The 15,925-nt window shown below is 43.3% G+C and overlaps 1 protein-coding gene across 1 annotated transcript in view; it reads left to right on the top strand.

Annotated features, from left to right (window-relative positions):
- Positions 1-5,709: 5,709 nt before the first annotated feature.
- The window catches only part of LOC133969986 (rho guanine nucleotide exchange factor TIAM1-like), a 53,164-nt gene continuing 42,948 nt past the window's right edge, over positions 5,710-15,925 (top strand). The window contains exon 1 of the mRNA XM_062406751.1: positions 5,710-5,848. The gene's annotated coding sequence lies outside the window, so the exon portion shown is untranslated. The remainder of the gene's footprint in view (positions 5,849-15,925) is intronic.

Genomic DNA, 15,925 nt, shown 5'->3' with positions numbered 1-15,925 from the left:
CCTTTGTATCACCAGAGGGGCCTGGGTTACTGGGTTGTGTGAGTAATGAAACGAGCTGTGCAGTTTGCGCTCATGAGTTTGTGACAAGGTCAGGAGGTTATGCGGTGGCTGTGCAGCTTGTCTCTCCGTCTTCCTCCCTCACATCCTGCATTGAAATCTCCCACTGACTCAAGCACACAGGCTCTTCTTCCATTGCCACTATTCTTGGTTTTGTTTGTTTGTACTTTGTTGTAACAAGTAGGAATTAGAGTGTGAGAGAGACGAGGAGAAGAAGAGATGGAAATGCTAGTTTCAACATGAAAACAAAAGGGACTTACTGTATACACTGTTCCCCCCCACCCCCCCACCCCCGGCCTGCTTGTATCCTAGATAATCATCTCTGAATGCAGCAGCCTAATTAACACTGCTCACTGTTTACATTGATGGGGATTATAATTGAGAATGATACAGTAGATTTACCCTTGATCTTGAGGTTCCTGCATGCACATTGTAGAGGACAGATTAAGTCTTTAAAGCTGGATCCTGGTGTTATATGTGCTTTTCTGTGATGTTAGTTATGTTTGGCAATCGGGCTGCAAACATGCTCTCATCATCCCATGACCTCCATTTACTGCTTTTAGCTTTTCCTTGGTTTTGCCATCGTTGGCTTTTAAACTTAAGTAATCTTCTCTTCTACACATCACCACACAGAGCCTCAGCAAGTTGTTGGATAAATCCTGGACTCTTACCAGATACGTGAAATATTATTTGTTTGCCTGTACAAATACATGTGCATTGTTTTTGCCTGTTTTAATCTGAACCCACATGTGGACGCTATCCTGCCTTAAACCTAGTTGATCCTGAAATAAAGCAGTGCTGACTGTGGCGCTCTGTCTTTCTGTTGATCTCAGCACAAGCTAGAAAAAGATATACACGAGTGTGATATGGATTTAACTGTCTAGTGTCTTTAGGGGAAGGATTTTTGTTTATATGATCTGTGCTGTGTATCTGCAACGTCGTGTGTGTTGTCAGATAAAGTTCGAAAAGATGTTTTTGCACTTCTTGGGGGTTTTCAGTTGTTTGTTTGTTTGTTTATTTGTCAGCAGTATCATGTAATTTCCATGAAACTTGGTGGAACGAAGGGACAGGGGTCAAGAAAGAACCCATTTCATTACAACCTGGACAAAAGGGAAGATAGTTTTTTCCTCTTTCTGTAACAGCCAGGTGTCATTTCACCAATCTCCCAGAGAATAATTCATAAATGGAAAAAAATGGGAAAAACAGAAATACTATATTTAGGACACTGATGCAATTTGTTGCAGCTTGATTGAATTTAAGGTGACTGCTGGGTCTTGGCGAAGGTATATGCTCGACTGAGTGGCATTGCAGTTTTCTAAGTGAATGAGGGATTTACATACTGATCTAATGTTCACTCGTAGGATGCACGTGGATGTCACTCTGTGTGGCTGCGTGTTTGTTTTAAATTGATTACCAGGGGTGGAACATTTCCACTGTGTCTGTCAGGTTTCACTTCTCATTGGAAATGCTTCCCGTGTGGATATCTGACAGCCGAGCTCAGAGTCGGACACAAGGTCATGTTTCTCTCCTGCACGAAGCATATTAATAAACCGCACGAGTGCAGCAGCAGGGTTTAGACACAGCAATGCTACAGTGACCAAAATAAATAATACACATTGTTCCTCTGTTGTGACTGCACTGCAGGTAATGAGCAAACCTCTCCTGCATGAATATTCATTAGACCCATAGCTCTGGGCTAATGTTGCACAGATGTGCACTGTTTGACCTTGAAGTGTAAGGGACCAAAAATCTATTGGCCCATTAGCAGATTTTAACATTAACTTGACTTTATACTTAGCAGGACCATTTATTTGCACTTATCTAAAATAAAAATTCATAAAAAACAACAACTGCACTTTGGTTTGCATCACATCCAACATTGGATATCCCTGCGTTGTTTAAGGGCATCACTACAAAGTGATTGTACAATGTAATATTGGCAGAGAGTGTATATAGGGACTGAATATGAAGGCTTTTATAAAAATGCACGACGTGTCTCAACTTCCTCCCACTGTCTGGAAATGAAGTCACAATTTCCTGGATGTTAGCGCTGCCATCTTGCTCTTGTCAACCGAATTTGATCGCTCCAAAAAAAAAATTAAAACCAAACTTAATAGTTACTCGATTCTATCATTTGGACAAATGTATTTAACGTGTACTTTGACCTTTTAGTTTTGTCCCTGTACCACCCACTAACATGGAGGAGGAGGAGGGGTTTGTGACGCAAGCCACCAGGGGGCAATCAAGATCCTTTGACTTCCCCTTAAGGGAGCTATCGTGTCATTCATCTTTATATAAAGTCTACAGTTGAGCTCTTATCACATATGTGTGTTTTGACGTGTGTGTGATTGTGTTTGTGATTGTGTAGGCCCCATACAGGAGGTCGGGCCTGTGTGTGATCAGTTACAGTTGATGTGTGATGAAATTGTCAGACCCAGGCTGTCCATCAGGGCGTTCCACCTGACGTACCTCCTTGTTTCTTTGTGTTGATGATGACGGGAAGCAGTCAAACACCTGATGCCGGCTTATTCTCCAGCCGAGGGCCTGTCACTCATATCTCCTCCATATTAATAAGTGGGATTGCGTCTTCATACCTGTCTACCTGTCCAATTTATTTGTATATCTAGACCCTGCCCGTGTGTCTGTGTGTGCATTCAACACATACAACAGTGCATGTGCGTGGATAGTGGAATGGCATGCTAATGAAAATTGTAATAGCGCTAGACAGGGATTAGTTGATATGACCCTAAGCAGTGGAACTAGCAACCGGTACCTGCAAGAGAAAGGTGGCAGCCTACTATTGTGGCCCAGCAGTGCATGCATTATTCATCAGCTGCACACGCATGACTGGTGATAATGATTTTATCACATCTGGCAAGGTGGGTGTGGGGTGAATGGGCTTCCTCACTGTGCATATGTGCACATCTTTTTTTTTTTGTGTCCAATATGTTCATGAATGTCGATACGACGTGTGTAGATGGCAGGAGGCATGAAATGGGAAACCAAGCTTTGTCTCCTGCCTTTATAACTCCCAAATTACCTTCCCCCACCAGCACATGGGCCGCGATAACGTCTGATAAGGATTGGAAGGTGGAGTCCTTTGTGCTGAGAGGGCCGGCTCAGGTTTGCAGCGAGACGGCGGGACAAAACCAGCTACACTTACAGCTGCTGCTACCAAGCGGGCTGTTTGTTCAACAGAGAACGCGACTGCTGAATGGGCTTTGATATCCGTTTACTCCTCGCTGTCTTAACCGCTGACCACACGGCGCACACAACAAACAGAGAGCGTGTAAACCTGACAGAAGCAAATGAGTGAAGAAAGGGGCAAAAGCAAGCTAAAAAAAAGAAACGTCCTGATGTTACTCCAGCCCGCCATTCCGCTTACATAACATCCTCCACCTGCTGTTGTTGTTGTTATTACCTCTCCTACATTCGGCCTGTGCTAACATGCCGTCGCTGTCGAGTTGTCTTCCACTTCCTCCCCCACTCCTTCTGGATAATTGCATTACAGCTCAATAACAGTGTGTTTGGGTAGGAGTGTGGGAACTGGTTGTCTAAGTCTCCGTTCATCCTCTCAGATTGGTTTCTTCCTGTTTCAGCCGGCTCCAAGCAGGACACGACCTTCTCCATCTATATTGTTAGATAACGCAGAAATAAAAATAAGCAGGGAGACAGAAGGGGACAGACTTGGAAGAGGTCTGATGAGTCCACAGGTGCTAGGAGACAGTCGGACTCACAGCGTATGTACACGTACGTACAGAAAATGGTTGAAATAAGTAAATAAACACTGCAGTGGTATTGTTAGAGTTTGGTGCTGAAATGTCATCATGTGCCTGGAGGTCAAAAGCCGTGGATGTGTTATCTACATACCAGAGCGCACGTGAGTTAGTGACTTTGTTTTTGTGGTTGTCTCATCGCTCTCCCCCGTGGAGACGGTGTCAGGTCCTTTTGTTACCCTCACTGCCCTTTGTCCCTGTGTGTTTGCCTCCATAAATGTTAAATACTCCCAAACAGCAGTTGTTTCTGCAGCAGAGCAGACGGGGACAACGGGGTTCATCGGCACGCTGTGAAATCGCTCCCATGTCCTCAAGCCAAATGATCCTGATAAATCTGAGTTACCTTCAAGGACAGGTATTCATTCTCAAGGTGTATTTTACCTAATTGTATTTACGCTATACCCTGACATTTCAATATAACACACCGATGTCATCCTCAACAAGTCTCTTGATAAAGGAGGAGGTTTCTTTCATTTCTTGGATCGTAATGTCTCTGAGTTCCTGACGTTATTTTCTTGGCTGAGTAATGTTTCAGATGAGAATTTCTCTACAATAACAGTTCTTCCACTGCTTTTAACAAAGCTTTAGTGTTAATAAACTGCAGATATTTGCTCATGTTCGTTTACGACGGTCACAAAGGTAACGGCCACAATATGAAGCAGGGAATGTGATTTTCAAGTATTTTTTGGCACAAATGTGAATCTTCAGAATATGCTGAGTCTGGAAGGGACAGTGCAGTAGTCAGTTGTGACTCCACAGATTTTGTGGATATGTTTATTTTTATTCAAATTTATTCAGTTACTGTTTGAGTCAGAATCAATCAAACCTGTTGGAGGCCGTTTCTAACAGCTCGTTTCACGCTTACAGTTGGTTTTGATATGCAAAAAATACCAGTTGTGGGTGTGTTCTTTTTAAAAACAGGAAAAAAAGATAGAGAGATATATGTAGCAGCATCTTAACATCACCTACAGACATTCCTGGATGATTACTCATTTCTATATCCTTGAGTATCGAAATTTGCAAGTCAAAACATATTAAAAAAAAATTCCTAACTCCCTATTTTCACTGTGTCAGTTTGTTTTTTCTATGAAAAATACTAGGTTATATCTAAATCTATATATTCTAATTGTATGCCGGGGTATTGCAATGATATAGGCAAAGCAGGTTATTGCATGGAGCCCCTAGCTGAGATGGGTTAAGTACAGGCGACTGCAATATTACCATGGTCTGAAAACCAATATAACAAGGCCCCATGCCACTAACTTTCTGCCAGAAACATCATAATTCTATAGATTTGGTTGAAGACTAGAACGTCTTAATGTGTGGGTATGATGTGCACGTAAACATTACTACTTTACTATGATTTTATTAGAATGCACAGTCTGCAATTTGTCTATTATTGTGATACTTAAAGAAATGTCTGACAATTTTACTGATGTGGTTTGTTGTTGTGTTTCTTTACTTCGATGTGTGGCCTTTCAAAGTCCCCTGAAACGCTCCTGATTGTTTTTTTTGTGCACGGCTGCGTGTGTCCACTGTATCTGTGTGTCTTTGTTTTGGTGCAGAACTTTGCAGTCCAGAGAGCCAGCAATTAAAAAGAGGACTCGGACATCTAAAGGCTTAGAGGCACAGACCCAGCAAGCATGCTGGCAGTCAATTGGCAAGCCGGGGGGAGGTGAAATTTGAGTGAGTGAGAGAAAGAGAGAGGGAACTGCGAGTGAGAGAGAGCGAGAGGGAGAGCGAGAGAGCGAAAGAGAGAGAAGGGAGGAGGAGGGCAGGGTTAGCGCTTGCAGTCACAGAAAAGAGGGTGGGCTCAGACTCAGGCAGCTCACACACCCTCTCCACAGCCTTCAGTCTGGTTTGGCCGTGCGAGAGGCAGCATGTGTGTTTGTAGAGTGAAGGGGACGTCTCACTGATGCAAAGGATTCCCCCTTCAGAGAGGACACGTGCTGTCAGTGTTGAAACCTCCACAAGGATAATTTACTGTCACTCACAGACGTGGAGCAGAAGTGCAGGTAAAGAGAAGAGCTTCTTGTTTTCTGGACTGTTTGTGGAGCTTTGACAGAGACGGGCAGGGATGGAGAGAGTTGGCTGGATGTTTAAGGTTTAACAGGTTTTTATGTTGTGTGTGTTTTTAGAGGATTTCTGATGATTTATATGAGTGTGTGAGACAGAAAAAATTAGATGTTGAGCATTTTTATTAAGAGTAAGTGTGAGTGTGTGTACATGTGTGTGTTTTCTAACATCTGTACACCAACGTACAACTCTCTTATACAATGTGACCCTGTGTAGTTACTACAGTCTACTACTGTGTGGAGGTTTGGTCTTTTCCGCTCCCACTTTTTCCCCTCTCACTCTCCTCTCTCTCACAAATACATGTAAATTTTATAGTGCACAAAAAAGATCCTGGACGACCTTTTGTTCAGACCCTATCCTGCTTTACGGGGCTTGTGTTCTTAAAAGTTCTTATCAATCATTAATGCTCTCTCTGGGACTCAGCCTGGTTTCCTTTTCTCGAGGTAATGCAGTGATAACAAAAATACCTTAAGAGCCTGGTCGGCCTGTCGGCACCTGAAGTTTCTCCATGAGCAGACTGCTCAAAGGGCACAGTGATGGTACTGTAGTACATTACTGTGTGTGCGTGTGTGTGTGTGTGTGTTTGATTTCCAGCTTCTATGTAAGAGCTGCAGAACAAATAGCCTCACTGGAAATAAAGTGAGATTACTCCGCGGTTCACAAAGTCAAGTGGCACTTAATGGTGAGTTTTTTCGAAAGCGTGTTAAAGAGCCGTGGCAGTCAAGTGCAAGTCAGTCCTCAAAATTTCCATCAAAGGTGCACAATGTAAAAGGAAGAATGGGGGACTTGGGTCTGATAAAGACATTAGCCTACTTATATTAAAGCCACGACTACAGACAAAGAGGGGGACATAAGAGCTACTGAGGAGAGCAGCAGTTGAAGGTGCAGACGACTGGACTGTAGCCAACAACACAGAGTGAGGGCTAACGGACGAGCTGTGAGATAAAGTAGACACAAAAACAAAAGAGGAGAGTCTGCAACATGTGCACTTTTACCTGCCTCCCTCTGAATACTTCATATGCATTCAGCATTTGTCACTTATATGTCCGTGGACGTGTTAGGTCATCTTCAGGCATTCAGACAGCCAGAGAAGTACGAGGGGTCAAAGGGCACAACGTCTCCACTGTCCTTTCTCCTCCCACACTTTCATGCTCTCTCTTTAGAGAAGTAAGAAAACAAGATGCAGAACTATCTAATAGAGCAAAGTAGACAAAGTCGCTGGTCAAATTTCAAAATACTTATGAGGGAGTATTTACAGGTAAGCCAAGTCCAGGTTAAAACAGCTAAATCAAATTGAAAGTCAGACAATATAGTTGTGATTTAGTAACAACAAAATGCTGAATGATTACTTTGGAAATCTGTTCACGAAACCCTCATAAGGTCTAAAAATACGAATATTCCTCCCCCACGGACTCCAACAACACACTTACTTAACTGTAAGTGAAGCTTTAGAAAATGCTCATTCTATTATCCACCTGTCCTCGTTGAGTTTGTTTTGAATATGAGAATAGAAATTTCAAACTAGTTCTCTTTCTCTCGCACTCTCCCTTCTGTTCAATCTCCGCCTCCCCTCCCCTCCCACTCTCTCTCTCCCTCTCTCTCTCTCTCTCTCTCTCTGTCTCTCTCTCTCTCTCTCTCTCTCTCTCTCATATCGCTCCTTCATGTTATCTTTCTTGCTACAATTCACTGCTTCAGTTGCTGCCACAAGGAAGTTGAATATTGGCAGGGTGTTTTGAGTGAAGTGATCCGTGAAAGGATTTATAGTGGCAGATAAAACTGGTGTGTATGTGTATGTGTGTGTGTGTGTGTGTGTGTGTGTGTGTGTGTGTGTGTGTGTGTGTGTGTGTGTGTGTGTGTGTTTTTTGACAAAGACTTTGTGGCGGCCTGCGGCTGTTAAGGGGGGGGGGGTGGAGCCATCATCTCATATAGTGTTACACATTGCTCATTCAGGTTTATGTGAATGTGTGTCCATTTACTCCATGTACACGTGTGTATCTAGGACAAATATGAGTGTGTGCATCCACACAACCATGTGTACAGTAAGCTAATATTGTGTGTGTGTGTGAAGAGAGGGGGATGGGGATCCATTAAGTGATCCCTGTGTGTGTGTGTGTGTGTGTGTGTGTCTTTATATTGTGTGTGCATACTGACCCAGATTGATACACTGCTCTCATGCTAAGTCAGCTCACCTTCAGGGCAGATACCGGTGGAATTTGTCCTCTTCTTTGCACGTCCAGCTTCACAATCAGGTGCTGGTTTTTGTCTCTAAATCGCATGTTGTGTTCGTGCTCGCAAACTGAAACTAAAACCACGACACGGGTACTTTATATCCAACACTTTTATCTGGACCATAATCAAAAAGTTTAACCCAAACGTTTCATTGTTGAGTCTGGGGCAGACTTTTTTATTTTAGGCAGATCTGATGAAGGTCAAGTGCACTCAGTTCCTTCCCAACTAGGCTGCCCAATTTAGAGCAGCTGACAAAATGCATCCTTCTAAATCCTGAGTAATGATGGATCCAACTGGTGGATCCCTCTCACGTCAACCTATCCCAGGATTTATTGCATGCTGGCCATGAAGCTATAGCTAGCTCTCTAGTTATCTGGGTTGCTGAGCTGGTGAGAGACTCGCAGTAGCTAACAATACTACGGTAAGAGCTAGTTATGCAAATAGGAAATCCTCAGATGACCAGACTGTTTCATTTCAGTTTGGACTCTCTACTTGACCAAGGAGGGCCACTTCTTTCATGGGCTACTAAACCTGCAATTGCAGAAGGAGGTGGCTCCAGAACTGGGTCACGGCTCACAGGTCACAACTCAATCACGCTAGCTGATATTCTGCAACCGAATGTAGTGAATACTATAAAAACAAAAATCTAAGTCAGATTTATCCCTTGATCTGTTCATGTAAAGATTGTGAAACTCTTCATGCATCAGCTAATGCAAAAAAAGACTCAGCCTCACCTTCATTGACAACAGGGAGCGCGAGCTTACTGTAAACACTCCCACATCTTTCTCCTCTACACTCAGTAAGACTCTTGTGACCTTGTGTCAGGTCGGACGATGGGGCTCTCTTCACGATTACAGATCCAGCACATAAGATGCAGTTTGAAGAGCATGTGGCGAATATGATAAAGGGATGATGCAATTAACATGAATGGAGAGGATCTCTCTCTCCCGCTCTTTCATCTCATCTTTGTGTCTCTTGTTTTCTAACCGTTGCTTCGAGAACGCTCCATCCCTCTTCCTCAGAGGTCCACTTATTTTTGCTGTTAAGCAAATACGGGGCTTATGCAGCCCCCAGTGCCCATCTCCCCACATGCAATCAAGCTGTTTAAATGTTTGTGTTCGACTGTGGGTCCTCTGTGTGTGTTTCAGTGTGTGTGTGTGTGTCTGTGTGTGTATGTCCCTGTCGCTCACTCTCCCGATTCCCTTCACTCGCAGAGCAGTATCAGCCAGAAAATGTTTTTGGGGAAACCATGACAAAGCTGACAGCTGAGGGTGGAGAGACGTGTTGACTTTATTTTCCATTCTCTGGATTTGATAGTAGTTCACATCCTTTCTGCTATGTGATAGCAGAAAGGAAGGGAATGGTTCCTGACTTCTCACATAAAAGTGGGAAGAGCGCTCCTTTTGTTGACGGCGACCGGGAAATATTGGTCACCACTAAAAATTTCCATTAAACTTACACAAAGGAAATGTGTGAATATTAGGAGTGAGGCACTTTGAGATAAAGGTGGTAGCTGCCATTAAACAACTGCAAAGATCAGATGACGTAAAATACGCGAGGATCTCAAACCACGTGGGAATTGTGATGACATTTATGTTTTATTTATCAGTTTGAGGATCATTATCAGTGTGTTTTGATGTCTGTATTCTTTGGTCTTGGCCTTCAGCATGAGCTTTGTGAGATGTGTGAAGCTGAACACGACAGGAAGGGTGGAACAAGCCAGCGCGAACACTATGTCACGCTGACGTGTTGGCTTGTGTGTGTACATTTAGCAATGTCACTCGTCTGGTTGAGCAGGACTGCGAGGTTCATGAGCCGGGGAGAGTGCACGTCGTCACGTTGGAGATCATTTTGTTTTGGTGCCAGACTCCTGAACATCGACCCCCTGATGGGAAGCACAAGACGTGGGAGAAGATGAAGGGGAGGACGCTAGTTTGAGCAGGGGTCCAGACCGGGGGAGGGGTGTCTCAGAGCTGACGTGAGCTGGCATGTGTCCTCGTTCATTTCCTCGCCTTTTTGTCTCCTGTGGCTGCTGATGAATTGGGAGTTCCTTCCTTCCTTCCTTTACTCCTCCCTTTATCTCTCTTTATTTCTGTCTCTTGCTCAATCATCCCTCCATCCTTCCTCTCTTGGTTTGACAGCATTGCAATCCCTGTCATGTCTGCCCATTATCTGTGATCAGTGTTGCGTTCCAGCCCACACATCAGTGTGCGTGCGTGCGTGCCACCGTATGTGTGCTTGCATCTTCATCCTTTTTATGGTTGCATCTTCAGATATTTCTGGCTGCCCTCAATACAGATGAATATCGTAAAAATAAACCTATTAAAAGTGATTATGTGTAATTTAGTTTCCTGAGTGATCAACAGAGGATGCAGTTGATCTGTGATATTTATTATTGCATAGAAATGTGACTTGAAACAGGTGGAAGACACTTTTGTTGAGATTTGGAGATGATTAAACCAGTCTGTGCTGAGATGAGACGCGTTACCTGAACAGGAAGAGGATGTTAAGACAGGGAGACGGCGTTTAGACTTCAGAGTGAGCGAGGATAAATACAACCGTGTGTGAAGTGCTGAGTAGGGATTTAAAGGAGGAATTACTGTGCGAGTGCAAAGAGTGTCTTCAAAGATAGTGTTTATATGCTTTGTTTGCGCTGGAGAGATTTGGCCTTCCTGGGATGTGTTGAGAGAAATCTTTACACCCTCTACTGTGTGTTTCTCTGTCCAGAGCGTGCATCCATGTGACTGTGTAATAAAAGCAGAGGCCACATAGTCTCCTCTCGCCTTCCCCCTTCACTTCATCCTTCCTTTGAAGCCCCGCACATTACATTAGTTTCAGTCAGCTGGAGAGTTAGTTAAAGAGAAACGCGGATCCGGCCAGCGACTCACTCCTCATCACATAGTCACACTCCGCGTTCCTGCTTGTTGACCTGGAAGTGATGCGGTGGGATCGTACGAGTCTCCAACAGCCTGTGAGTGCATTTCTGAGTGTGTGCATGTGTGAATATGTACGTGAATACGTCTGCATGCAACAAACGTGAAGGCAAATGGTGAAAAGCTTACGGGCAGAGCTGCACCTTTTTTTTATTTTTGTTCTATGGATCGAGTTTCTTTGGGGATAAAAAAAAAACCTGTGGTGACTGCCGTATAAGGTTTCTCTTGAACTGGGTGTTTTTGTTATTGTCCTGTGGTGCATTAGCTTTTAGGTCTGAGTGTGTGTGTGGTCACATTGCCTTTGTCCACTCTCCTCAGGCCTGCACTCAGATGTCAGTGAGTCGTGTGGTGCTTATACAGGTCACTAATGCATTGAGTGCAGAGCCTCTATTCACTGTGGCCACTCAGAACCCAAACAATAACCCCGGAGCTCAAGTCTGCACTGGAGCCCGACTCCCAGGAAATGGACCAATTGACCTAGATCCAACCCGTCCACTGAAGAGAAGCCCCGATGCCGACATGCTGTTGACTCCCGTGTCTCGTTGTTACTGACACGAGACATCGTTTACAGGCTGAAATCCCACAGGATAACAAGGAAAGGAGGAGATTCTTATTAGATGTATCCAGAGATTTTATGATGATTCAACAACCATTTAAAAAAACTTCTTAGTAACCAGAATTTTGCATACATTTTAATATTACAACATTAATAATTCATACACCGATGAGCAGCAGGGAAATGTACTTTCCAGGAAAGATGCTGCTTTGGAAAAAGGTTATCGGGAAAAGATAAATGCAGAGTTTTGTTGCCTGATGTTGATCACAGGTCATATGTGGATTTCTGTTTGCTGTTTTTTCTTGGGCAGGGCATGTTTCATTATGACAGACTTTAAGCCTAAAGGGGAACAGAGAGCTGGGAAGACAAGTAGCACAGAGCTGCAAGTTGGCACAGTTTGGTGCAGAGAACTTAAGACTCTAAGAGACCATTCAAGCAACCGGGCGCCACAGGTTGTTTTTTCATTTGAGTATTGTGTCTATTGTTACATACAGCAGATACATGAAAGACTATATTCCTGTAAAAGACTGTATCTAGACTCTGGTACTCTCTAACACAGCTGAAGCTTTCAACAAACACAGACATTTTTTTGGGACCTTTTTCTTAGAATTTGACTAACGCAGAGAAAAGCAGATTGATGATGACAATAATCATTATTAGTCTCAGTCCTTATCTCCGGTTCTTTAGTCTTAATCCCTTTGGTCAACTGACCAACTGTGTGTTACGATCACTGAAGCAGTTCATTGTCGTTGTAATTTGCAGAACAATGATGCAACATTCTGGGCGTAGGTCGTCTCCCATTCTCTGAATCAGCCACACATGACTATGAATAAGGATGTGTGTGAGTGTATGGTACAGAAATGAAGAAGTGCGTCTTTTTTTGCGGTAAACAGATGACCCTAAAATATGATTTCCTGAAAAGTACAGGAGAGAAGAGTTTTTTTATGCTTCTTAATATGGTATCTACAGTCAAATGCTTGTTTACCGTGTGTGTGGAGACCTGACCCGAGCCCATTGGGACCTAATGTGACCTGACGGGCCGGGGACAGAAAAACATAAAATAATGATCATGAAGTTCGAGTCAGGTTGGACACGTTGGCGGGGCAGATTTTTCACAAAGCATATGTCAATCAGTGACAGAGCAACACTAATCTGTGCAGCTTACGTTAACCATATCATGTTCGGGTTGATGCTTCTCAGGCTCGTGTCTGGTTTTTCTCAGAAATGTCTCCATCTGTAGTCTGTACCCCAGGCTGACTCTGTATTGTTTGGATCCTCTGTTGTTGGCCTGACACGCAGAGACAGTGATCTGCTGTTTGTCCGTCACATTCTTGCTGAACATTTCTTACCCCCCCATCCCTCACTGCTCTATTGTTTCCTGTTCCTTCTTCAAGGGTGCACTTTGTCTGCAAGCGCCGCTGTTGACTCAGGTGCAGGGATGCACTAAGATAACTTCCCCTTCTCCTCCCTCCCCTCCCCCCTTTTCTCCCGCCTGTCCTCCTCTGCCTATAACACCTTTATTAACATTACCTGCTTCCCCCCCTCTCTGTCAGATTTATAATGTTATGGATTGTGTCTCTCTACTCCTCATCCTTTAATCTCTTTGCTCTTCCTCCCTCTCCCATGGCACCCTCAACTCCACTTTCTCTCCTTACCTGTCCTTGTGCGGTCACACTTAATCCTTTTCTCCGGCTCCCTGGTTGTACTACAAAGGTTCTGCGGGGGCCTCAGCAGTTTTCTTAATTAATGAAGTGATAAGAGTTCGTGTCTTATGAAACTGCCTTTGCAATACTCTAACAAGGTGATTAAAATCAGGGTGAGCTAATATCCGCACGTTGCACGGTTGCAGTATTTAATATTTAATCATCGTAGTCTGTACAGGTGCCATTAAGTTATTTTCTTACAATTTTTACTCTTTAATTTATATTTCATGAAAACCTAGATTATTGGGAAAACAGTTATATTTATATATAGCAGCTGTGGCTTAGGGGGTAGAGAGAGTCGTCCAAAAACCAAAAGGTTTGGTGTACGATACCCTAGTCCTCATACAGAGAACGTAACTCAACCCATAATGATCCAAAGTATTTATGTGTGTATATTGAATGTCTGTTTGTGTGAATGAGACTTGTATGTGCTTTACGTGATTAGTTAGGTGCTAAATGAATACAGTCAATTTACCATAAAACATCTGTACACATCTAAATCAATCTGGAAAATCCTCCTCATGTTTGTGTGAAAATATAAATTTTGTTCCTCTATAGAGACCATAAGAAGGCAAACAGTTTTTTTTATCAATTAGTTCATTCACTACATAGTAAGGCCCAATAGCAAACAGCAATTTCCCTTGAAAATCCAGCTGTAACTTCTTCAGTACCTCTCTCCACGCGGTCGTACTCAGTCATATCATTAATAACAACAATTCCCGCCTGTTCGCACCCGGCACAACATCCGTCTCCATCAGCCCCTCAGGACCTATCAGCACCACTCCGCCTCTTTACCTCTCATGTCTCCTTCCACCCCAGCACACATCATTTGTCTGTCTACCTGTGGCCCTGCACTCGATTCCACCCGCTCTAACAACCTCTCATCCCCCTTTCAACACCATCATCAGACCCTCTCGCCGCTCTCATCCCACTCCCCCTTCCCCCTGTCTCAAACTCCCACCTTAATCAGTCTACCTTTTGCCTAAACCCCTCTTATCCCTCTCATTCACCCCCACCCATCCGCCCTGTTATTTTGCTTTCTCCCCAGTCTGCAGAGAGAGAATTAGGAAGCACTAACCCATCCTGCCAATTTGGCCTCATTCACACTGTCTGTGTTTGTCTGAGGGTGTCTGAATGTGTCCTGATGCCAGAGTACAACCGGTATGAATTTCTGAAGATGATATTTGATGCCATGATTAAGTATTTTTCCTTCTTTGGCAGGAATGAATGGAAACTACTGAGATGGACTTTCAATCACACTCTAAGTTTACCCATATTCCTTTGTTTGTTTCTAAGCAAGATTGCGCAAATTACGGATTACTGCAACTTTAAGGGAAGGATAGAGTATGGGTCAGGAAAGAAGCCATTAAATCTGAGTGCGGATCCGGATAAGGGGACAATTGGGCTTTGGTGGAAGTACACACTCTACTGAGTGACATTTTAGTTCTTAAAGTTTCCATCGTGAAACCCTTGAAATCTTAGACGCTTAACAACCCATAATAGCTAAGTTAGGGAATAATGGAGGAAGTCTTTTTGCAAGATGCTACAAAAAGCTTGTGTCCTACTTTATGATTTCAGGATTATAAGCAGCAGTGTGATCATTATTGCTGAAAGGAATGTATCTCTTATTTTGATGAAACAGAATAACAGCACCTTGCACACATCACAGTGGTAAACAGACAATAGAAGAAACAAAAGCACTCTGTCTTCCTTGTTGTACTTGCCCCTTATTTTGAACTGAGCCTTAATACCAAGGGAGTCTGTATGACGTATTGATCGTAAGATACAGAGATTGATGGACTTCCTCAGAGGGAAAAACGTTGGTATTGGCTATGGATGAGACAAACTGGAGGATTTCTGCTGTCTCATAAAATTGTTGCATGCCATTGCCCACCAGTCGTTTCAAGAAATTTAAATGTACTGCCACGTCCGCACAGCGCTCTCCTTCATTCTTAAAACGTCTTTCTCTGTCTTAGTCCCTCTCTCACAGACGGTCGTCCCTGCGGCTGCTTCTCGGGCCGCAGGGCTTCTACATTTACCAGCCGAATCTGGAGCACAGTCAGTGTCTCGTCCCACTCCTCCTGAATAATTAAACACCTCGTTTTTTCTTCTTCTTCTTTTTTACTGCCTCACACATATTGGCAAACCGCAAATCAACACATCAATATTCAGCTGATTGGTTTTGACGACTTGTCGGAGCAATCACTGCTGCATGAGGATGAGCGAGTGTTGATTGAGGTTGAGCAAAGCAGGGAGTTGATTTGTTAACACAACAGAAAGTAAGTGATGGTTTATCATATTTCATTCATAGTTGTACTGTATCAACAAAAAGGTTTCAAGTGGCATAGTAATGTACAACAGAGTACCTCATGATTTCCTCCTTCATCTCAAAACAAGTGGGAGAATAGAGTAAATATTATAATATAATAAGATATAAAAATATATCTTGGGGCCAGGCATAAGAAAACAAACAGAAGAAGACTTTTTTAATATTTTAATATTAAATAACCTTAGTATTTTATATTAAGAACTAGTGCTGTGTTTGCTCAGTCTGGAATGGGCTGTTTGTTGTGGTCTGTGGTGATGCTGGTTGAG

This window comes from Platichthys flesus, chromosome 15, assembly GCF_949316205.1.
Source record: "Platichthys flesus chromosome 15, fPlaFle2.1, whole genome shotgun sequence".
Classification (NCBI taxonomy): Eukaryota; Metazoa; Chordata; class Actinopteri; order Pleuronectiformes; family Pleuronectidae; genus Platichthys; species Platichthys flesus.
The sequence above is the reverse complement of the archived record's forward strand: the minus strand, read 5'-3'. Positions and strand labels throughout refer to the sequence as shown.